Here is a 25891-nt window from a genome sequence, read left to right on the forward strand (position 1 = left end):
GGAAGCTAATGATGATGATCATGAAACTTCTGATCAAGTTACTACCGAACCTCGTAGGTCAACCAGAGTAAGATCCGCACCAGAGTGGTACGGTAATCATGTTCTGGAGGTCATGTTACTTGACCATGACGAACCTACGAACTATGAGGAAGCAATGATGAGCCCAGATTCCACAAAATGGCTTGAGGCAATGAAATATGAGATGGGATCCACATATGAGAACAAAGTATGGACTTTGGTTGACTTGCGTGATGATCGGCAAGCCATCGAGAATAAATGGATCTTCAAGAAGAAGACTGACGCTGACGGTAATGTTACTATCTACAAAGCTCGACTTGTTACAAAAGGTTTTTGGCAAGTTTAAGGAGTTGACTGCGATGAGACCTTCTCACCTATAGCGATGCTTAAGTCTGTCCGAATCATGTTAGCAATTGCTGCATTTTATGATTATGAAGTTTGGCAAATGGATGTAAAGACTGGATTCCTGAATGGATTTCTGGAAGAAGAGTTGTATATGATGCAACCTGAAGGTTTTATCGATCCAAAGGGTGCTAACAAAGTGTGCAAGCTCCAGCGATCCATCTTTGGACTGGTGCAAGCATCTCGGAGTTGGAATAAACGTTTTGATAGTGTGATCAAATCATATGGTTTTATACAGACTTTTAGAAAAGCCTGTATTTACAAGAAAGTGAGTGGGGCTCTGTAGCATTTCGAATATTATATGTGGATGCCATATTGTTGATTGGAAATGATATAGAATTTCTGGATAGCATAAAAGGATACTTGAATAAGAGTTTTTCAATGAAAGACCTCGGTGAAGCTGCTTATATATTGGGCATCAAGATCTATAGAGATAGATCAAGACGTTTAATTGGACTTTCACAAAGCACATACCTTGATAAAGTTTTGAAGAAGTTCAAAATGGAGAAGGCAAAGAAAGGGTTCTTGCATGTATTACAAGGTGTGAAGTTGAGTCAGACTCAATGCCCGACCACTGCAGAAGATAGAGAGAAAATGAAAGGTGTTCCCTATGCTTCAGCCATAGGCTCTATCATGTATGCAATGCTATGTACCAGACCTGATGTGTGCCTTGGTATAAGTTTAGCAGGGAGGTACCAAAGTAATCCATGAGCGGATCACTGGATAGCGGTCAAGAACATCCTGAAATACCTGAAAATGACTAAGGATATGTTTCTCGTATATGGAGGTGACAAAGAGCTCATCGTAAACGGTTACATCGATGCAAGCTTTGACACTGATCCGGATGACTCGAAATCACAGACCGGATACATGTTTTTATTAAATGGAGGAGCTGTCTGTTGGTGCTGTTCCAAGCAAAGCATTGTGGCGGGATCTACGTGTGAAGCGGAATACATAGCTGCTTCGGAAGCAGCAAATGAAGGAGTCTGGATGAAGGAGTTCATATCCGATCTAGGTGTCATACCTAGTGCATAGGGTCCAATGAAAATATTTTGCCACAATACTGGTGCAATTGCCTTGGCAAAGGAATCCAGATTTCACAAAAGAACCAAGCACATCAAGAGACGCTTCAATTCCATCCGCGATCAAGTCAAGGAGGGAGACATAGAGATTTGCAAGATACATATGGATCTGAATGTTGCAGACCTGTTGACTAAGCCTCTCTCACGAGCAAGACATGATCAGCACCAAGACTCCATGGGTGTTAGAATCATTACAATGTAATCTAGATTATTGACTCTAGTGCAAGTGGGAGACTGAAGGAAATATGCCCTAGAGGCAATAATAAAGTTGTTATTTATATTTCCTTATATCATGAGAAATGTTTATTATTCATGCTAGAATTCTATTACCCGGAAACTTAGTACATGTGTGAATACATAGACAAACAGAGTGTCACTAGTTTGCCTCTACTTGACTAGCTCGTTGAATCAATGATGGTTAAGTTTCGTAACCATGGACATGAGTTGTCAGTTGATTAACGGGATCACATCATTAGAGAATGATGTGATTGACTTGACCCATCCGTTAGCTTAGCAGGATGATCGTTTAGTTTGTTGCTATTGCTTTCTCCATAATTATACATGTTCCTATGACTATGAGATCATGCAACTCCCGAATACCAGAGGAACACTTTATGTGCTACCAAACGTCACAACGTAACTAGGTGATTATAAAGGTTCTCTATAGGTGTCTCCGATGGTGTTTTTTGAGTTGGCATGGATCAAGATTAGGATTTGTCACTCTGATTGTCGGAGAGGTATCTCTGGGCCCTCTCGGTAATGTACATCGCAATAAGCCTTGCAAGCAATGTAGCTAATGAGTTAGTTACGGGATGTAGCATTACAGAACGAGTAAAGAGACTTGCCGGTCACGAGATTGAACTAGGTATTGAGATGCCGACGATCAAATCTCGGGCTAGTAACATACCGATGACAAAGGGAACGACGTATACCGTTATGCGGTTTGACCGATAAAGATCTTCGTAGAATATGTAGGAGCCAATATGAGCATCCAGGTTCCGCTATTGGTTATTGACCAGAGAAGAGTCTCGGTCATGTCTACATAGTTCTCGAACCCGTAGGGTCCGCACGCTTAACGTTCGGTGACGATTGGTAATATGAGTTTATGTGTTTTGATGTACCGAAGGTAGTTCGGAGTCCCAGATTTGATGACGGACATGACGAGGAGTCTTGAAATGGTCAAGACATAAAGATCGATATATTGGATGACTATATTTGGACTTCAGAAGGGTTCCACGCAAGTTTGGATAAATACTAAAATACGGGGGGTTACCCGAACCCCTCGGGGAGTGTAATGGGCCTATTGGGCCTTAAGTGGAGAAGAGGAGGGGCGGCCAGGGCAGGCCGCGCGCCCCCTCTCCCTCTAGTACGAATTGGACAAGGAGGAGGGGCGGCGCCCCCTTCCCCCCCCCTCTCTCCTCCTTCCCTCTCTCCTACTCCTACTCTTGGAAGGGTTGGAGTCCTACTCCCAGTGGGAGTAGGACTCACCTTGGGGCGCGCCTAGGAGGGCCGACCTCTCCTCCTCCTCCACTTTATATACGGGGAGGGGGGCACCCCATAGACACACAAGTTGATCATTGATCTTTTAGCCGTGTGCGGTGCCCCCTCCACCATAATCCATCTCGGTCATATTGTAGAGGTGCTTAGGCGAAGCCCTGCGACGGTAGCTTCATCAACACCGTCATCACGCTGTCGTGCTGATGGAACTCTCCCTCGAAGCTCTACTAGATCGTGAGTTCGTGGGACATCATCGAGCTGAACGTGTGCATATCGCGGAGGTGACGTGTGTTCGGTACTAGGATCGGTCGATCGTGAAGACGTACGACTATATCAACCGTGTTGTCATGACGCTTCCGCTTACGGTCTACGAGGGTATGTGGACGACACTCTCCCTTCTCGTTGCTATGCATCACCATGATCTCGCATGTGCGTAGGAATTTTTTGAAATTACTGCGTTCCCCAACAGGAAGTGCCTCCAAAAATGCCAAACTTCATATGGGAAGAACATATGGCAAAGCAATTGAAAGTTATTGTGTCAAACCCATACATGACTTGTCAGTGGCTGATCTCTTTTCAGAAATGACGCAGCTTGCAATGTTTGAATTTGGGCGTTGTAATCTTTGAATTTGAACCTTGCAATATTTATGGTATTTATTGTATTGAACCGTTTATGTTCTCTTGTCTCAATTCAAACAGTTCATCCGGGTGAACCGCATGTCATACATCGCACACACCTTGATCTTGCTCACCGTTTCTTTTGTGTTACCTAATCACAAACAGTTCATCCGAGTGAACTGTATGTTGTACATCGCACACACCTTCATCTGGCTGCCCATTTCTTTTGTTCCTACTCATCGAAAACGGTTAATTGAACTGAACCGTATGCCCTGAATCGCACATGCAACTAAAATCTGAACCGTGTTTGATGCATCCGTCATCGCAAATGTTCTACACCTTTTTTGACTGTTTTTTACACCACCATTTACGATCATTGCATCACACACAGTTTCTTCGAAGGGTCTCTAATCGTAGTGTCGCGTTAGCAGCATCCTGCAGTAGTGACAGACTGTTCTGTTTAGATAGATTGTTGTTATATTTGCCTTGTTTACATATGTTTGCTTGTCCAATGATTCTACTTGAGGATAATGATTATTTAATATGTAGAGACATTTAGTATGCAATGTTAATTAATAATTTTAGTGATTTTTTAAGTAGGGAATGATAGGGTTTTGCATTTGATTGATACTAACTTATCTCACGAGTTCTTATTGAGTTTTGTGTGGATGAAGTTTTTGAGATTTAGGGAAACCATGAGCTAAGAGGAATTAAGGAGACACAAGAGCTCAAGCCTGGGTATGCCCAAGGCATCCCAAGATAATATTTCAAGAAGTCTCAAGCATCTAAGCTTGGGGATGCCCAGGTAGGCATCCCACCTTTCGTCTTCAACAACTATCGGTTATTATCGGTTGAGCCTAAGTTATTGCTTCTTCGCATGAGATGTGCTATTCTTGGAATGTCATTTTATTTTGTTTTGTTGGTTGTTTGAATAAAATACTTAAGATCTTAAAATTTTAAATGAGAGAGAGTCCTCACATAGCTACTTAATTATTTAACTACTCATTTGATCTTCACTTATATCTTTTTGGAGTAGCTTGTCATTTACTCTAGTTCTTCACTTATATCCTAAGAATAAATTGTTGTCTGAATTGAATATCATAAGTCGTAAATTATATGTGCTTCAAATTCTTAGTAGTAGTTTCAAATTTTGCTAGAAAATAAACATCTATTGAAGGTTGACAATCACCATATTGGTCATACAAGAAATTCATGAATGATTAGTATATGGAAGAGAACTTTCACATACAAATATATTATCTTGGACATCTTTTATGATTGTGAATATCCATTAATTATTATTAAACTGGAGAAAATTAGTTGAAGTTGGACAAGGACAAATTAGTTTAAGTTGGACAAGGAAGACAACGTAATGAGTTATGGTTGGGTATACTTGTATACAAGTTATATTGTATGGATCCTCCAACACGTGTTGCTTGTTTAGAATCATTTGCTAGCCAAAATTTCTGTACTAAGTGGGAATACTACCTGTGCATCCAAAATCCTCGAGTCAAGTTTCTTCGATAAGTGTCCACCATATCTACCTATGCCACCTCTAAACATTCAAATAAACATATGTTCTGTGTGCCTGTACCGCTCATGAAGTGGAAGGGGGTGGTCAGTATCTTCCATGCTACGCGGGTTATTCTCACGATGGGTATTTATTCACTTGTCATTGCACGAGAGCGGTATCGGTGTCAAAACTGGCGGTTCTCGGGTAGGGGGTCCCGAACTGTGCGTCTAAGGAGGATGGTAACAGGAGGCGGGGACACAATGTTTACCCTGGTTCGGGCCCCCTCGATGGAGGTAATACCCTACTTCCTGCTTGATTGATCTTGATGATATGAGTATTACAAGAGTTGATCTACGACGAGATCATAGAGGCTAAACCCTAGAAGCTAGCCTATGATTATGATTGTTGTTGTCCTACGGACTAAACCCTCCGTTTAATATAGACACCGGAGGGGGCTAGGGTTACACAGAGTTGGTTCCAAGGGAGGAGATCTACATATCCAAATTACCAAGCTTGCCTTGGACACAATGGAGAGTCCCACCCGGACACGGGACGAAGTCTTCACTCTTGTATCTTCATAATCCAACAGTCTGGCTGTCCGAGGACCCCCTAATCCAGGACTCCCTCAGTAGCCCCTGAACCGGGCTTCAATGACGATGAGTCCGGCGCGCAGATTGTCTTCGGCATTGCAAGGCTAGTTCTTCTCCAAATTCCGAATACCTGTCGAGTAGTGTTCGGCTTCCCATGAATGTTGCACTCCTTGGCTTCTACACCTAATAACGGCTATCCTCCATGTGTTGAGCGAATGCGAGAAGTCAGGGCATTTCTACACTTGCCACCCTAACCATGTGAGTAAATCGTCTATTTAAAGAGACGGGGATCCTCAGATCCAGATCACGCCATCCTCCCACAGCGTGTATCCATCGGAGCGCACCCGGAAAAAGTCCATCCCATCATGGCCGGCCATCGCAGCTCCTCCCCTCGCTCCCGTAGCCCTAAGCCAAGTGATTGGAAGAAGTGTTCCGTCCCCCACAGCCAATTAGTAGAGTTACAGACCCAGGGGTTTCTCCCTCCAGTGTATATGGTCCCCGTTCAAGCTGGACTTGCCACTTACAACGGCGTGGAGCAAGCGGAGAGCTTTCCCAACCCATCCATGGGGGAGCGGGTATGCCTTGTCCCTTACTTATTGAGGGGGCTTAGATTTCCAATCCATCCGTTCCTCCGCGGGCTCCTGGAGTTCTACGGCCTCCAGCTGCATAACTATATAAAGGAGAGGAAGAGGAGTTCATCCGCATTAAGCCACGGGATGGATTCTCCATGTACAACCCCCAAACTAGGTGAGCTACTACTTTCTACTCCAGACCTTCCCGCATACTTTGTCATAAGTATTTACCTTGCTATTTCATAGCAGGAACTTCGAAAAGCTGTGAGGGAGGACCACAACCCGTCTCCACAACCAGAGGACCCTGACCGGGCCCTCGACCCCGGACTCGAAGAAGATCCGGACACATTTGTGGAGCTCATCAACATGACGTTCTATCAGTTAAGCTGTAGCGGTGCCTTGGTGGCCATCATAGCCGATTATCTTGGACTGCTCCCTGCATCGCATGTAAGTAAAACCGGAGTCCCAACTTCCGATAAGGATCCCTATTTTTCGCACTTCACGTACCGCACACATATGGTGTCTTACAGGGAAGGCCCTCGGGACGCCATGCCGAACCCGCAGTGACTCACCAACAAGGGGCACCAAAGCCGGGTAGGCTTAAAAGGAAGGCGATTAGGACTGAGACGCCGTCGCCGAGGTATGGAAAAGAACCCAGCTTCGTGGTTGTCGTCTTTTAGAATATAATAACGTCCATGGTTCTTGGCAGGAAAACGCTTGCCGGACCATATCCGGAGAGCCTGCTGGCCAAGCCTCCACTAGCCAGGCTCCAGAGCCGGACTTAGAGGCAGATGCTAATGTGGGGCCAACACCGGATGTTCCTCCTACAGAGGATGCAGATAGGCTGTCCGCTACGAATTCCGAAGTGTAGAGTGCCATGAATCACAAGCGTCGCCAGGCCATACTCCGCGACGCTTGTTTCTCTCAAGAGGCGTTCGATGCCTTCAACTCAGGAGACGCGTACATCCGAGCTGCTCAAAATGGTCTTGCCCGAGCCACGGACCAGTATGTGAAGGATATACGGGTAAGAAAATCTAATAATTATGTATATCAGTAGCCCTTGAGACTTGAAACAGTTGGCACAACTGATTTAAGGATCATTGTTTGCGTAGGTTGTTACGGAGAAGAATACCCCGTTGTCTCAAGAGCTGGAGGAGTGCAAAGCCAGCTACGGGCCACAGTTGCCGCAATGAAGGAGTCCGAGAAGGCCCCATCTGGTAACACTTGTTTCTATCTAAAAGAATGACATGTACCAGTTAGTATTCGGCATGCATGCAAATCTAACAATAGATTCTGCAGATGATCCCGGAGTGAATCCGGAGGTCGTGCGAGGGGATGAGCAGCATGCTCAACGACAGGTAAAGGCTGGTGAGTGTGTGCTTACGTAGGTTAGGCGGGAGAAAAACGATCTCCAAGATGCCAATACCCGGCTTGGCGTTGAACCAAAAGATGTTCGGGCCCAGCTTGCTGACTCCGTAAAGGAGAATAAGAGGCTTCGACACGGCATTTTTAGTAAGTTCTTGAACGAACTTTTATAGAGTTCGGCGAAGAAACCGGCTAACAGAGTTATATCTGTAGGTATGCTGACGGGTCGTCCCGCAGAGGAGATGCCCGGGTCTGCGGGTGATCTTCTGCCAGAGCTCTCACAACTGTACGAACAAGTTCGGCGAGTGATGTAGGGCATTGCCCAGGCCTTATGGCCATCCGCCTCCCTGCTAGGAGGCATGGGGGAGCTTGTAGAGATGCTTAAGGGAGCGCGGCGGCGCTTCTGATTATGGAAGATATCAGCCTGCCGAGAAGGTGCAAGGGAAGCCTGGGCCATGGTGAAGACGCGATATACCAAGGCTGACCCGAACCACATGGCCGAGGTCGGACCTGTGGGGTCTGATGGGAAAGAGATTGCTGTCAGTTTGGTGTATGACCAGGTGAAATTAGCCGCAAAGTATTCCCAACAGGATTGTAGGCTAGACAGCCTATTGGATGGTATAGAAGAAGAATTTAGTCAGTCTAAGTGACTGTGTACTTCAAGTGACATATATTGTCCCTAGCCGGATTGTAAATCATTTTTCATGGCGGACCTTATTGCTTCAACCTCCGGACCCGACAGTCTGGAGTGTATCCGAATACCTGCTCAGTTATGTAAAAACCGGGGTACGCGTGGAAACCAGGCGTAGGGGTCATAAGTGCTTGAACAGACGAGTACCCAACTAGCTATGTTATATTACATGGATAGTAAGAAACATCTTCCAGGGAGAATAGTTCCGTTAAGAGTTCCTTTCCCTGGGTACGCATGCATTAATGTGCATGTCCGAACTGCAAGAAGAGACGCGGGATATAAACATCTGGGGGCATGTATTACAATAAATAAAAGTCATCTTTTGTTCACCGACCGAATATTCCCTTAAGAACGCTAGCTTTCGGCTTCACCCAGTCTGAGGTACACATCCGGCTGACCCGGCAGTAACAATCGCAAAGGTGTTCCCCTTATGCCCTAGCCGAATTAACGGGAATGTAGGGCATAAACACAAGAGCCAGGCAACCCAGCTTGGCCAAAACTTAAGTCATATCGATGCATATAATGGTGAAGAAAAGGTACATGTGGAAAAGTAACACATGTGCGGGGGGGGGGGCATAGAGCCCGGAACATAGTTATATTAAGCTTCTGTATAAGAAGCCCCTAGGTATAATGAGCACGCCTAGTGTGTCAAGATTGTGTAGTCAAGACACATTTTAACCTTTTAAGGCCATGAAGAAAAAAGGGAAGAAAGAAAGAAAAGACAAATAACGGATATATAAAAATTGACGGAGGTAAGGAGACGAACACAGAGTCCAGTACTAGGTGTAGAACCTTCTGAGTCTGGCTGCATTCCACCGGTTTGGCTCGAGTCGATTGTCCGATGAGTCCCGCTGACTGTACGCTCCACCGGTCAGAACTTTGTCAATAACGAAGGGACCTTCCAATTTGGGCTTGAGCTTGTCCTTTTTCTTCTCCGGTAGGCGTAGAACGAGTTCGCCAACATTGATACCGCCGAGCCTGTTGCTGATAGAATGCGGAGCGGGCTTTTTCCACGTCACACTCCTCCTCCAGGGCGTCCAAACTGTCCTGCCGATCAAGCTCAGGTTCTTTCTCTTCGTACATGCGCACTCGAGGTGAGTCATGAATGATGTCGCAGGGCAGTACCGCCTCTGCGTCGTACACCATAAAGAACGGTGTGTATCCGATAGTGCGATTTGGCGTGGTCCACAGCCCCTATAGTACGGAGTCAAGCTCCTCCACCCAGTGCGTATCTGATTCCTTCAAGGATCGCACTAATCTGGGTTTAATGCCGCTCATAATAAGACCATTTGCTCGCTCGACTTGACCGTTAGTTTGCGGGTGATAGACAGAGGCATAATCGAGCTTAATGCCCATGTTGCTGCACCAAGTTTTTACATCGTTGGCTGTAAAGTTCGAGCCGTTATCGGTGATGATGCTGTAGGGGACGCCATAACGGTGTACAACCCCGGATATGAAGTCTATCACTGGTCCGGACTCGGCCGTTTTAACTGGTTTGGCTTCTATCCATTTGGTGAATTTATCCACCATGACCAATAGGTTTTTTTTCTTATGACTTCCCCCTTTAAGGGGTCCAACCATGTCAAGCCCCCAGACACAAAGGGCCAAGTAATGGGGATTGTTTGGAGAGCGGTAGGTGGCATATGGCTTTGGTTTGCAAAAAGGTGGCGACCGACGCAACGTTGAACGAGGTCTTGTGCGTCTGCTCGGGCCGTCGGCCAGTAAAAAGATGTACGAAAGACCTTGCTTACAAGGGCCTGAGTTGCGGTGTGGTGGCCGCCAAGTCCAGCATGAATTTCTGCCAAAAGTTGTCGTCCTTCCTCTTCGAATATGCACCTTTGAAGTACTCCGGTAACAGTTTTCTTATAAAGCTCTCCCTCATGGACCTTGTAGGCTTTAGACCGCCGAGCAATGCAGCGTGGCTCGTTTGGGTCATCAGGGAGTTCTTGCCTAGTTAGTAAAGCCAAGAAGGGTTCTGTCCACGGGGCGATGACAGCCATAATGATATTTCGGTGACAGAGCCTCCGATTACGTCTGACTGTTCGGGGTCTGGTGTTGTGGCCGGATCCGGACTGTTTTTGCCGGTCTCCCCTTCCCACACCACGGATGCTTAAACAGCCTTTCCAAGAAGATATTAGGTGGGACAGGGTCGTGCTTAGCGCCGATGCGGGCGAGGATATCCGCCGCTTGATTGTTTTCTCGGACCACATGGTGGAATTCGAGGCCCTCGAACCGAGCTGACATTTTGAGGACGGCGTTGCGGTAAGCCACCATTTTTGGGTCCTTGGCATCAAAGTCCCCATTTATTTTAAATATTGTGATGTTCGAATCCCCCCGCACCTGTAGGCATTGAATGCCCATGGAGACTGCCATCTGGAGACCATGCAACAGGGCCTCATATTCCGCTGCATTGTTGGAGTTTGTGTATAATATTTGGAGTACGTATTGGACTGAATCTCCAGTGGGGGATGTCAGGATGACGCCTGCCCCCAGACCAGCCAGCATCTTAGAGCCGTCAAAGTGCATGATCCAATTGGAGTACGCGCCGTACTCTTTAGGGAGTTCAGCTTCCGTCCATTCGGTGACTAAATCAGCCAGTACTTGCGACTTAAAGGCTCGCCGTGGTTTATATGTTATGTCGAACGGGAGGAGCTCGATATCCCATTTAGCAATCTGGACCGTGGCATTGCAGTTATTTATTATGTCGTTGAGTGGTACTTTGGAGGCCATCGTAATTGAACACCCTTGAAAATAGTGTCGTAATTTCCGGGATGCCATGAACACTGTGTATGCTATCTTTCGATAATGTCGGTACTGTGATTTGCATGGAGTGAGGATGATGGATATGTGGTATAGTAGTTTTTGAAGCTGGAACTTATGTCCGTCCGTCTCTCATTCGACGACGAGCACTGCGCTTACAACTTGGTGTGTTGCTGCTATATATAACAACATTGGTTCACCGACATTTGGCACGGCCAAGATTGGGTTGGTGGCCAATGCGGCTTCTATTTCTTCCAATCCGGCCGTGGCCGCATCCGTCCACTTGAAGTGTTCGGTGCATCAAAGAAGAAGATAGAGAGGTAGTGCCTTTTCTCCTAATCGGGAGATAAAGCGGCTTAAGGCAGCCACGCATCCAGTTAACTTCTGGATTTGCTTGAGGTCTGTTGGGATAGCCAACTGTGACAAAGCTCGGATTTTAGCCGGATTTGCTTCAATTCCTCTATTGGAGACGATGAAGCCCAAGAGCTTTCCGACGGGCATGCCGAAAACGCATTTTTCCGGATTGAGCTTGATGTCATATGCTCGGAGGTTGTCGAACATGAGCCTCAAGTCGTCTATTAAGGATTCGACGTGTCTTGTTTTAATGACCACATCATCTATGTATGCCTCCACTGTTTTGCCGATTTGTGTTTCCAGGCATGTCTGAATCATGCGTTGATAGGTTGGACCAGCGTTTTTGAGCCCGGAAGGCATGGTGTTAAAACAGAAGGGGTCGTATGGAGTGATGAATGCCGTTGCGGCTTCATCAGGTTCCGCCATCTTAATTTGATGATATCCGAAGTATGCGTCAAGGAAGCACAATGAGTCGTGTCCTGCGGTAGCGTTGATAATTTGATCGATGTGGGGGAGGGGGAAGGGATCCTTGGGGCAAGCCTTGTTAAGGTCCTTGAAATCGACACACAGGTGTCGGGATTTATCCTTCTTTGGTACCATCACCAGGTTTGCTAGCTAGTCCAGATGTTTTATTTCTCTAATGAATCCGGCCTCGAGTAACTTGGCTAGCTCTTCTCCCATGGCTTGTTGCTTAGGCTCAGAGAAACGCCGAAGAGTCTGCTTGACCAGCTTGAACCCCTTTAGAATGTTAAGGCTATGCTCGGCCAGCCTGCGTGGGATTCCTGGCATGTCTGAAGGATGCTAGGCGAAGATGTCCCAATTCTCGCGCAAGAACGCCCGCAGTGCGGCGTCTGTTGTGGGGTTTAGCTGTGCCCCGATGGATGCTATTTTTGTAGGGTCCACTGGGTGGACCTAGAATTTGACTATTTCGTCCGCTAGTTTAAAAGAGGTGTACTTGGGTCTTTTGTCGAGTATCACGTTGTCCCTTTCCACCGTGGAGCGCAACGCAGTTAGTTCTTCGGCTGCAAGGGCTTCGGATAATGCCTCGAGGGCTAGTGCAGCGGTTTTATTTTCGGCGCGTAGTGCTATGTCCGGATCACTAGCCAGAGTGATGATTCCATTGGGCCCGGGCATTTTGAGCTTCATGTACCCATAATGGGGTATAGCTTGGAAGATCGTGAATGCTTCACGCCCTAAAAGTGTGTGGTATCCGCTGCTGAACGGGGCCACTTGGAATGTGATTTCTTCGGACCTATAATTCTCCGGCGTGCCGAATACCACATCTAGTGTGATTTTTCCAGCACATCGTGCCTCTTGACTAGGGATGATTCCTTTGAAGGTCGTGCTGCTTTGCTCAATGCGGCTCTTGTCTATTTCCATTTTGCTAAGAGTTTCCTCGTAGATGAGGTTTAATCTGCTGCCACCGTCCATGAGCACTTTAGTAAGCCGGAAGCCGTCCACAATTGGACTAAGGACCAAAGCGGCTGGTGCTCGGGCTATTCGGAATTGAGGTTCGTCACTGGCATTGAAGGTTATGGCCGTGTCGTTCCATGGATTTATTGCTGCAACATGGCAGACTTCGGCAAGGCTGCAGAGTGTTCACTTGCGCCTATTATTTGAGGCAAAGGTCTCGAAGATTGTCAATAATGTATTGTTATTTTCCACGGGATGGTGCTCTGTTGTACTGTTGATGAGGATATCCTCGCCGCTCTTGGACACCTGCCGGAGTATCCAACATGCTCTAAGGTTGTGTGTTGGCATGGTATCCGCTGTACTGTGAATTTTGCATGGCCCATTGAGCCATCCCTCCAATACAGTTCTATGCCCTATAGTGGGCTTTTGTTTCTTTGTAATTGGATCGGGTGACTTACGAGAGTACACCCTTTTAGTTCGGACGGGGGGTTTAGTGAGAGCCGGAGGGTCCTAGAATTTTATTTGGGTTTTCCAGGCACTTTCCATCGCACGGTACTTCCGTACTATGGCCGCTAAGTCAGCAAAGTGTGCTATGTCACGGCGACTTATGTCATTGAGGATTCCCCTGTCCGTGCAATTTTTGCAAAAGAATGAAATTGTGTCTTCCTCGCGACAGTCCTTGACCTTGCTCATTACAAGAAGGAATCTGGCCCAATAGTGATGTACTGTCTCTTGGGGCTCTTGTCTAATGTGGGAAAGATCACTTGAGTCTGGGTGGGTGGGTAGATTTAGGTCCAAACCCTAACCCGATCTGAGACCCAAGGGTGGAGGAGTTTTCAAGCTTGGCAGTTCGGACTCCGGGATGTTGCCCAATAGTTCTGGCCCGCTGTCTGATTCTAGGTTCGAAGCTTGGGCCATGTCCTCCCGTGGAAGGGTATCCGGCTCGGAGAGCTCGGTAATCTGGACATAGTTTGTCCTCAAAATAGAGGAAGAATTGCTACATTGCTCCTCCACCGCCGCTATCTGATGGGTGACCGGCGGAGAGTTAATCCCCCTTTGGTCGGGTTTAAGCCCGATCTGATCATAGTCCGTTGCGACTCCCAGGGCGGCGATGCGATCCAAGAGCTCGTTCAGGGAAGAGAGCTCTATTGGATCCATCTGCTCGGTGAATCCCGAGCCAACGTGGAGGCTGTTTTTGATGACCCAAGAAGTCATCGTCGGCGCGACGGCCGAACAGGCGGTCATGACGAAGCCGCCTAGTCGGAGAGTTTGGCCTATAGCCAGCCCCCCCCCCCCCCGAGGTAATGTTGTCCTTGACAACAAGACGAGCCATCAAGCCTTATTGTGGCGGCATAGTGGAACTCTCAATGAAAGCACCAATGTCGGTGTCAAAACCGGCGGATCTCAGGTAGGGGGTCCCGAACTGTGCGTCTAAGGCAGATGGTAACAGGAGGCGGGGGACACAATGTTTACCCAGGTTTGGGCCCTCTCGATGGAGGTAATACCCTACTTCCTGCTTGATTGATCTTGATGATATGAGTATTACAAGAGTTGACCTACCACAAGATCGTAGAGGCTAAACCCTAGAAGCTAGCCTATGATTATGATTGTTGTTGTCCTGCGGACTAAACCCTCTGGTTTATATAGACACTGAGGGGTCTAGGGTTACACAGAGTCGGTTACAAGGGAGGAGATCTACATAACCGAATTACCAAGCTTGCCTTCCACGCAAAGGAGAGTCCCACCCGGACACGAGATTAAGTCTTCAATCTTGTATCTTCATAATCCAACAGTTCGGCCGAAGGATATAGTCCGACTATCCGAGGACCCCCCTAATCCAGGTCTCCCTCAAGAGGCATTTAATTGGGATGCCCGGTCCTATGGTCAAAACAAAAAAAATAATGAATCAAACTCCCCCGGAGAGTTAATTGTATGGAGGGCACCCGACGATTCGGCTAGCCATGGCTTGTGTTTGAATGGTTGAGGGGGAGTAAACTTTACCTTTCTGCTTGGGAACCGCTTATAATGTGTTTAGCATGGAAGATATTGAGAACTCTCTTTCTCTTTCTCCCTCTCTATCTTGTTGTGGTGAATTGAGTTTTTACCTTTGAGGTTTCACTATTATCGGATTGAATATTTTGGATTTGAGAACACTTGATGTATGTCTTGCATGTGGATACCCGTGGTGACAATGGGGTGTTCTATTGATTCACTTCATATATGTTTTGGCAATCAACTTGCAGATTCCCACGTTGACATTGGGGTACTTTATGCATAGGGGTTGATGCATGTTTTCATCCTAGTTTCTCCGGTAGAAACTTTGGGGCACTCTTTGAAGTTCTTTTTGTTGGATTGAATATTATGAATCGTAAGTTGCTTGGTGCTTATCGAATAATCAACTCACCGGTACTTGTAGTGACATTGGACTATCTAGATGACATTAGAGTTGGTTGATGTGTATCATATGGTGTTATTTTGGTACGAACTCTAGGGCTATTTCTGACACTTATAGGGATGACCCAACAGATTAATTGGAAAAACATAACTTTGAGGTGGTTTCATACCCTACAACAATTTCATATTAACTTTGAGGTGATTCTTTGTCGCACGTTGAGGGATTGTTATATGATTCAATTATGTTAACATTGTTGAGAGATTGTACTAGTGAATGTATGAACCCTAGGCGTTATTTCTAAGCATTGCAATACCATTTGTGCTCCATTTTATCACTTGATGCCTTGTTTTTTCTTTATTTTTAGGTTACGAAAACCTATATCTACTATCCATACTACACTTCTATCACCATCTCTTCGCCGAACTAGTGCACCTATACAATTTACCATTTTATTGGGTGTGTTGGGGACACTAGAGTTTTTTTGTATTTGGTTGCAGGATTATTTGAGAGATACCATCTTCATCCTATGCCTCCCATGGATTGATAAACCTTAGTCATCCACTTGAAGGAAAATTGCTACTATCCTACAAAGCTATGCGCTTGGAGGCCCAACACGAGTCTACAAGAATAAGTTGTCTAGTAGACATCAACACATCCCAGCCATAACCTTTGTAGTTTTGGCCCAAGGTCTGCTTTGCTTCCTAAGCGATATGAGCTCTCAGGGCCATTCAATTTTATCAGGATCCAACAGCTCTAGTCGCTTCCCTCGCCTTGAGTCGCTAATAGCGGGCCCCGCACCTTTCTTCTTTCTCTGGCCCGGGCCGGAACACACACTCGCGCATGAACCCGAGAGAGAGAGAGAGAGAGAGAGAGAGAGAGAGAGCTTGAATCCGAGTTCAATCTGTCGCACCCAAGCCATCCCGTGCATGCCATGGACTCCGCAACCGTGCCTAAACACCGTAGGAACCGTACCACAACCATTTCCCTGTTTTCCCTCATCCACATGCCTCTATGTGGCGAAACCAGTCTCGTTGAGGAACTTCGAAGTCTGCCCTCTTCTCTGATCGATTTTCTCATTGTAAGAGAACCTCTAGCCATCCCGGTTGCCCTCTTCGCCCCCTCTTAGTTACGTGTCTGTTTGAAATTTCTCCATGAAGCACAACGACTGGAACGATCACCTGAAGAGGTTCCGGTCGGAGTAATGTGACCTAGCACCGCCGCCCGAGGAGGTTCCAGTCGCCACCGACGCTACCAAACCAACCACCATCGTACACTGCATCACTACAAAAAAAGACACATCCGTGACATTTTGGGTCGAACGAATTTTTTCTGTCATGCTTATGACACTTCTATTACGATAATTGGGACAAAACCTGGTATCATCGTAGATGTGGTGGGCTCATACTTCTATGACCACAAATCATGACAGAAAATGGGCTTTTCGTCCTAGGCGGGTTGGAGATGCAGTTGCATGACATTCTTTGGGCGGTCCATGACAGAAAAAACCATGGTAGAAGTGAGGGCGAGGAAAATATCAGGGAGTTCCCGGTTACGGTGGGTGGTCGGGGGCCGAGCGATGCACATTTCTCTCGTACACATATGCGCATGGGTGCGAGGCGTTGGGCTCTAACTGAACGAGGCGTGGTGAAATGAAACTTTACAGAGATTTTTTACGCCTGGGTGGTGCTCCAAGGGGAGCACAACCCACCAGGGCGCGCTAGGAGGCCGAGGCACGCACTGGTGGGTTGTGCCCACCTCGGGTGCCCCCTCGACCACATCTTTGCTCTATAAATACCCCAATATTACAGAAACCCTAGGGGAGTCGACGAAAATCAATTCCAACCGCCACCGAGTCCAGAACCACCAGATCCAATCTAGACATCGTCCCGGTGGGGTTCACCACTTCCATTGGTGCCTCTCCGATGATGTGTGCTACCTCTTGAGCATTGCATTGGTTTTCCCTTGAAGAGGAAAGGGTGATGCAGCAAAGTAGCGTAAGTACTTCCCTCAATTTTTGAGAACCAAGGTATCAATCCAGTAGGAGGCCACGCTCAAGTAGCTTGCACCTACACAAACAAATAAGAACCTTGCAACCAACGCGATAAAGGGGTTGTCAATCCCTTCACGGCCACATGCAAAAGTGAGATCTGATAGAGAAGATAAGATAATATTTTTGGTATTTTTATGATAAAGACTAAAAGTAAAGAAAGCGAAATAAACGGCGCAAGAAATAGCTTGTTGACGGGAGATTAATATGATGGAAAATAGACCCGGGGGCCATAGGTTTCACTAGTGGCTTCTCTCAAGATAGCATAAGTATTACGGTGGGTAAACAAATTACTGTCGAGCAATTGATTGAATTGAGCATAGTTATGAGAATATCTAGGTATGATAATGTATATAGACATCACATCCGTGACAAGTAGACCGACTCCTGCCTGCATCTACTACTATTACTCTACACATCGACTGCTATCCAACATGCATCTAGAGTATTAAGTTCATAAGAACGGAGTAACGCTTTAAGCAAGATGACATGATGTAGGGGGATAAACTCATGCAATGTGATATAAACCCCATCTTTTTATCCTCGATAGCAACGATACAATACGTGTCGTTTCCCCTACTGTCACTGGGATCGAGCACCGCAAGATTGAACCCAAAGCTAAGCACTTCTCCCATTGCAAGAAAGATCAATCTAGTAGGCCAAAACAAATTGATAATTAGAAGAGACTTGAAAAGATAACCAATCATACATAAATGAATTTAGAGAAGATTCAAATATTGTTCATAGATAATCTTAATCATAAACCCACAATTCATCGGATCTCGACACACACACCGCAAAAGAAGATTACATTGAATAGATCTCAAAGAAAATCTAGGAGAACTTTGTATTGAGATCCAAAGAGAGAGAGAAGAAGCCATCTGCCTAATAACTATGGACCCGAAGGTCTGAGGTAAACTTCCAGAACGCACAATAGATCGGGAGTTCCGCCACCAGAAGCCTCCGTAGCCACCGAAAACCAATCAGACCTGTTTCGGCACCCTGCCGGAGGGGGAATCCCTCTCCGGTGGCCATCTTCATCATCCTGGCTCTCTCCATGATGAGGAGGGAGTAATTCTCCCTCGGGGCTGAGGGTATGTACCAATAGCTATGTGTTTGATCTCTCTCTCTCGTGTTCTTGATTTGGCACGATCTTGATGTATCGCGAGCTTTGCTATTATAGTTGGATCTTATGTTTCTCCTCCCCCTCTACTCTCTTGTAATGAATAGAGTTTCCCCTTTGAAGTTATCTTATCGGATTGAGTCTTTAAAGATTTGAGAACACTTGATGTATGTCTTGCCGTGCGTATCTGTGGTGACAATGGGATACCACGTGATTCACTTGATATATGTTTTGGTGATCAACTTGCGGGTTCCGCCCATGAACCTATGCATAGGGGTTGGCACACGTTTTTGTCATGATTCTCCGGTAGAAATTTGGGGCACTCTTTGAGGTCCTTTGTGTTGGTTGAATAGATGAATCTGAGATTGTGTGATGCATATCGTATAATCATGCCCATGGATACTTGAGGTGGCATTGGAGTATCTAGGTGACATTAGGGTTTTGGTTGATTTGGGTCTTAAGGTGTTATTCTAGTACGAACTCTAGGGCTGTTTGTGACACTTATAGGAATAGCCCAACGGATTGATTGGAAAGAATAACTTTGAGGTGGTTTCGTACCCTACCATAATCTATTCGTTCGTTCTCCGCTATTAGTGACTTTGGAGTGACTCTTTGTTGCATGTTGAGGGATAGTTATGTGATCCAATTATGTTAGTATTGTTGAGGGAACTTACACTAGTGAAAGTATGAACCCTATGCCTTGTTTCCTGGCATTGCAATACCGTTTACGCTCACTTTTATCACTTGCTACCTTGCTGTTTTTATTATTTCAGATTACAAAAACCTTTATCTATTATCCATATACCACTTGTATCACCATCTCTTTGCCGAACTAGTGCACCTATACAATTTACCATTGTATTGGGTGTGTTGGGGACACAAGAGACTCTTTGTTATTTGGTTGCAGGGTTGCTTGAGAGAGACCATCTTCATCCTACGCCTCCTACCGATTGATAAACCTTAGGTCATCCACTTGAGGGAAATTTTCTACTATCCTACAAACCTCTGCACTTGTAGGCCCAACAACGTCTACAAGAAGAAGGTTGTGTAGTAGACATCAAGCTCTTTTCTGGCGCCGTTGCCGGGGAGGTGAGTGCTTGAAGGTATATCTTTAGATCTTGCAATCGAGTCTTTTAGTTTCTTGTTTTAGCACTAGTTAGTCTATAAAAGAAAACTACCAAAAAATGGAATTGAGTTTGTCTCATACGCTTCACCTTTTTAATATCTTTCGTGAGTATGGTGGAAAGGATAAAAATATAGCCCCAAGTAAAGTGACCGATAGACGAAGACGAAAGAGGGGGTGCCTTCCGGGGCATCCCCATGCTTAAGCTTTTGGTTGTCCTTGGATTTTAGCTTGGGGTGCCTTGGGCATCCCCAAGCTTAGGATCTTGCCAATCCTTGTTCCATAATCCATCAAATCTTTACCCAAAACTTGAAAACTTCACAACACAAAACTTAAAAGAAAATCTCGTGAGCTCCGTTAGTAAAAGAAAACAAACCACAACTTCAAGGTACTGTAATGAACTCATTATTTATTTATATTGGTGTTAAACCTACTGTATTCCAACTTTTCTATGGTTCATAAACTCTATTACTAGCCATAGATTCATCAATATAAGCAAACAACACACGAAAAACAGAATCTGTCAAAAACAGAACAGTCTGTAGTAATCTGTAGGTTTCGAATACTTCTGGGACCCCAAAAATTCTAAAACAAATTTCTGGACGTGAGGAATTTATTTATTAATCATCTTTAAAAAGAATTAACTAAATATTACTCTCCAATAAAAAATGGCAGCAATTCTCGCGAGCGCTAAAGTTTCTGTTTTTTTACAGCAAGATCACAAAGACTTTCCCCAAGTCTTCCCAAAGTTTCTACTTGGCACAAACACTAATTAAAAGCATAAAACCACATGTAAACAGAGGCTAGATGAATTATTTATTACTAAACAGAATCAAAAAGCAAGAAACAAAAATAAAATTGGGTTGCCTCCCAACAAGCGCTATCGTTTAACGCCCCTAGCTAGGCATAAAAGCGAGGATAAATCAAGGTATTGCCATCTTTGGTAGGCAATCCATAAATGGCTCGCATAACAGATTCATATGGTAATTTAATTTTCTTTCTAGGGAAGTGTTCCATGACTTTCCTTAATGGAAATTGGAATCTAATATTCCCTTCCTTCATATCAATGATTGCACCAATCATTCTAAGGAAAGGTCTACCAAGAATAATAGGACATGAAGGATTGCAATCTATATCAAGAACAATGAAATCTACGGGCACATAATTCCTATTTGCAACAATAGGAACATCATTAATCCTTCCCATAGGTTTCTTAATGGTGGAATCCATAAGGTGTAAGTTTAAAGAACAATCATCAAATTCACAGAAACCTAGCAAATCACACAAAGTTTTTGGGTCATGGAAACACTAGCACCCAAATCACACAAAATCATAGCATTCATGATCTTTAATTTTAATTTTAATTGTAGGTTCCCATTCATCATAAAGTTTTCTAGGGATAGAAACTTCCAACTCAAGTTTTTCTTCATAACATTGCATCAAAGCATCAACGATATGTTTAGTAAAAGCTTTATTTTGAGTATAAGCATGAGGAGAATTTAGCACGGATTGCAACAAGGAAATACAATCTATCAAAGAGCAATTATCATAATTAATTTCCTTGAAATCTAAGAGAGTGGTTTCATTGCTATCTAAAATTTTAACCTCTTCAATCCCACTTTTAACAATTTTAGCATCAAGATCTAAAAACTCTGAATTTTTGGGACGCCTTCTAACTAAAGTTGAATCATCTCCAGTCCGATCATTATCAATATTCATATTGCAAAACAAATATTTAATAGGGGACACATCAATAACTTTTAGATCTTCATCTTTATTCTCATAAAAACTAAGGTGACCTGCTTATCCGAAATTTCAGCTATAATTTTTTCAAAATGAGCAATATGAGATTTGAAACCATAAAATTCCTTAGAGATGTCATCAAGTTCTTTATTCATGTACTCCATGAAGCCTTTTTGTTACTTGAGCTCGTTTCTAAAGAAATTATTGTGCTCAAATTGTAAAGTCATAAAGCTTCTGACATTGCTTTCAATCTCTTCCAGCCTTTTAAGGTGAAGATCACCAAATCTAGGCAGGGCCATAAGGGAAACAAGCAACAAGAGGCAAGCAAAAAATAGACGAACAGAAAAGAGGGCGAATAAAACGGCGAGGGTGAAGTGGGGGGGAGGAAAACGAGAGGAAAATGGCGAATAATGTAATGCGAGGGATAAGAATTTGTGGTGGGTACTTGGTATGTCTTGACTTGTGCGTAGACTCCCCGTCAACGGCGCCAGAAATCCTTCTTGCTACCTCTTGAGCACTGCATTGGTTTTCCCTTGAAGAGGAAAGGGTGATGCAGCAAAGTAGCGTAAGTATTTCTCTCAGTTTTTGAGAACCAAGGTATCAATCCAGTAGGAGGCCATGCTCAAGTCCCTTGCACCTACACAAACAAATAAGAACCTTGCAACCAACGCAATAAAGGGGTTGTCAATCCCTTCACGGCCACTTCAAAAGTGAGATCTGATCGAGAAGATAAGATACTATTTTTGGTATTTTTATGATAAAGACTAAAAGTAAAGAAAGCAAAATAAACGACGCAAGAAATAGCTTGTTGACGGGAGATTATTATGATGGAAAATAGACCCGAGGGCCATAGGTTTCACTAGTGGCTTCTCTCAAGATAGCATAAGTATTACAGTGGGTAAACAAATTACGGTCGAGCAATTGATAGAATTGAGCATAGTTATGAGAATATCTAGGTATGATCATGTATATAGGCATCACGTCCATGACAAGTAGACCGACTCGTGCCTGCATCTACTACTATTACTCCACACATCGACCGCTATCCAGCATGCATCTAGAGTATTAAGTTCATAAGAATGGAGTAACGCTTTAAGCAAGATGACATGATGTAGAGGGATAAACTCATGAAATATGATATAAACCCCATTTTTTGTCCTCGATGGCAACAATACAATATGTGTCGTTTCCCCTACTGTCACTGGGATCGAGCACCGCAAGATCGAACCCAAATCTAAGCACTTCTCCCATTGCAAGAAAGGTCAATCTAGTAGGCCAAACCAAACTGATAATTCAAATAGACTTGCAAAGATAACCAATCATACATAAAAGAAATCAGAGAAGATTCAAATATTGTTCATAGATAATCTTGATCATAAACCCACAATTCAACGGATCTTGACAAACACACCGCAAAAGAAGATTACATTGAATAGATCTCCAAGAAAATCGAGGAGAACTTTGTATTGAGATCCAAAGAGAGAGAAGAAGCCATCTAGATAATAACTATGGACCCAAAGGTCTGAGGTAAACTACTCACACATCATCGGAGAGGCTATGGTGTTGATGTAGAAGATCTCTGTGATCAATGCCCCCTTCGGCGGAGCGCCGGAAAAGGCCCCAAGATGGGATCTCATGGGTACAGAAGGTTGAGGCGGTGGAATTAGGTTTTCGTGGTGCTCCTCGATGGTTTGGGGGTACGTAGGTATATATAGGAGGAAGAAGTAGGTCGGTGGAGACACGAGGGGCCCACGAGGGTGGAGGCCGCGCCAGGGGCTAGGCGCACCCCTGCCTCGTGGCCTCCTTGTTGATTGCTTGACGTCCACTCCAAGTCCTCTTGATCACGTATCTTCCAAAAATCACGCTCCCGAAGGTTTCATTCCATTTGGACTCCGTTTGATATTCTTTTTCTGCGAAACACTGAAATAGGCAAAAAAGCAGCAATTTGGGATGGGCCTCCGGTTAATAGGTTAGTCCCAAACATAATATAAAAGTGTATAAATAAGCCCATTAAACATCCAAAATAGAATATATAATAACATGGAACAATAAAAAATAATAGATACGTTGGAGACGTATCAATGCGTGAGTAGTTCTTTGTAGACCTTCGGGTCCGTAGTTAGTAGCTAGATGGCTTCCTCTCTCTCGTTTGATTCTCAATACAATGGTCTCTTAGGAGATCAATATGATGTAACTCTTTTTGCGATGTGTTTGTTGGGATCGGATGAACTTTGAATTTATGATCAGATCTATGTTTTTATATCCATGAAAGTTATTTGAGTTTGTTTGATCTCTTATATGCATGATTTCTTATAGCCTCGTATTTCTTCTCCGGTATTTGGGTTTTGTTTGGCCAACTTGATCTATTTATCTTGCAATGGGAACAGGTGCTTTGTTGTGGGTTTGATCTTACGGTGCTTGATCCTAGTGACAGAAGGGGAACCGACACGTATGTATCGTTGCTACTAAGGATAAAACGATGGGGTCTATCTCTACATCGATAGATCTTGTCTACATCATGTCATGTTCTTATTGTATTACTCCGTTTCTCCATGAACTTAATAGACTAGATGCATGCTGGATAGCGGTCGATGTGTGGAGTAATAGTAGTAGACACAGGCAGAAGTCGGTGTACTAATCTTGGACGTGATGCCTATATAATGATCATTGCCTGGATATCACCATGATTATTTGAAGTTCTATCAATTTCCCAACAGTAAGTTGTTTACCCACCGTTTGCTATTTTTCTCGAGAGAAGCCACTAGTGAAACCTACGGCCCCCGGGTCTCTTTCTCATATTATTTGCCTTTGCGGTCCACTTTTCCTTTGCTTTTATTTTCAGATCTATTAAAGCAAAAATACAAAAATACCTTGCTCCACTTTATTTTATTTGGCGTTTGATCTATCAATCTATTACAACTTCCTCCCGTCCACGTGCCAATTTCTGGCGTCGTTACCCGAAAGGGATTGACAACCCCTTTAACACGTCGGGTTGCGAGTGGTTGTTATTTGTGTGCAGGTGTTGTTTATGTTGTGTTACTTGGTTCTCCTATTGGTTCGATAACCTTGGTTTCATTACTGAGGGAAATACCTACCACTGTTGTGCTGCATCATCCCTTCCTGTTTGGGAAAATGCTGACGTAGCTTCAAGCCGCATCACCTTGCCACCGCTTTCTCCCCGCTCTGTGCCTCACCACCGCTCTCTCCCCACTCTTTCTCACCTCGCCGCCGCCACGCCACCATGTCTCCGCATCGCCAGGAAACTTGGGGATATTGCGGCGTCCGTGCGTGCCCCTCTGGCGGCTTCTCCGCCAGGATCCGGTTCCGCGGAATGCGCCTCGGCCTCGACACTTTTGACACTGCCCATGAGGCCGCTCGCGCATACGAAGTGGCGGGGTGGCACCTCTGGTGGCCTCATAGACCATTGAACTTCCCCAACGTGCTGAGGCGGGAGCAGGCACAGGAGCTCGTGCCTCCGCCGTGGCTTATCACCGATGAGGATCGTCGCGACAACTGGAGGCGGGAGCACCGTCTCGGCATCACTGAGATGGACAAGGAAGCCATGGCGTTGTGGCGCCAATGCTTCCCACAGGACATCATCAACAAGCGCGAGTTCTACGCGCAAAGGAGGGCGGAGAGGAAGAAGAGGAGGGCGGAGCGAGCCACCATTCGCGAGGACAAGCGTACGCGGAAAGCGGTCGCTCAATTAAACAAGAAGCTAGGAGCAGCGTCGCCTTGGGACTCCGACGACGGTCGGTATCTTCACGCCTACATTGAGACATCGGAGGAGGACATCACCGAGGAGAGTCGGACGACGAGGAGTAGTTGAACTATGTATTTTTATCTATCAATGCTATATCTATTATTAGAACTATCTATGTCTCTACTCTCTACTCTCTATCTCTACTTCTCGATCTCTACTCTCTACTCGTATAAAAAACAGAGTTGGTGATGATGGTGTGCCTGCCATCCTACAATATAGACCATCCGATTTATATCTGACGGATAGGAAGAAAACTATTGCAATTTTGCAAAAAGATACCCACACCCCTCTCCACATTTGCAAATAAGGCCTTCCCTCGTTCATCATTTTCTCTCACAAGATAAACTTCTCATACAAACGCATCTTGACGTTACATGCAACACACAGGCATCTTGCTTTTATCTATCTATGTTAGTATTGACTCGGAGTCGAATGTGTATCAAGTCAGAGTAGAAAGGAGAAAAAATATAGTGCGTCGGCTGGAGCGGCGCGCGCACAATTTTTTGCAGCGGCAGTTCGAGCCAGCACTCCGGGCCAGCAAAAACTAGCTATTCCAGCGCTGTAAGCACTTTTTTAACGCGCCACACATTTCGCTTCTGTTGGAGATGCTCTAACATGGCAGATGGGTGCTTTAATGTTTCCCACAAGATGCGTGAGTATTACTATATTTTTCTTGCCATGTTGAGATTTTAAAACCACGAGTGCGAACATGCAGAGGAGCAATGAAGAGAAAACACGGGATATTGAGGACATCTTCAAGGAGTGTGGCAAGTTAAAGAGGAGCTGCACCGAACCTGTAAAACAAGCTTTGGTAAGTACCAC

The sequence above is a fragment of the Triticum aestivum genome, chromosome 4A (genome assembly GCF_018294505.1).
Source record: "Triticum aestivum cultivar Chinese Spring chromosome 4A, IWGSC CS RefSeq v2.1, whole genome shotgun sequence".
NCBI lineage: Eukaryota > Viridiplantae > Streptophyta > Magnoliopsida > Poales > Poaceae > Triticum > Triticum aestivum.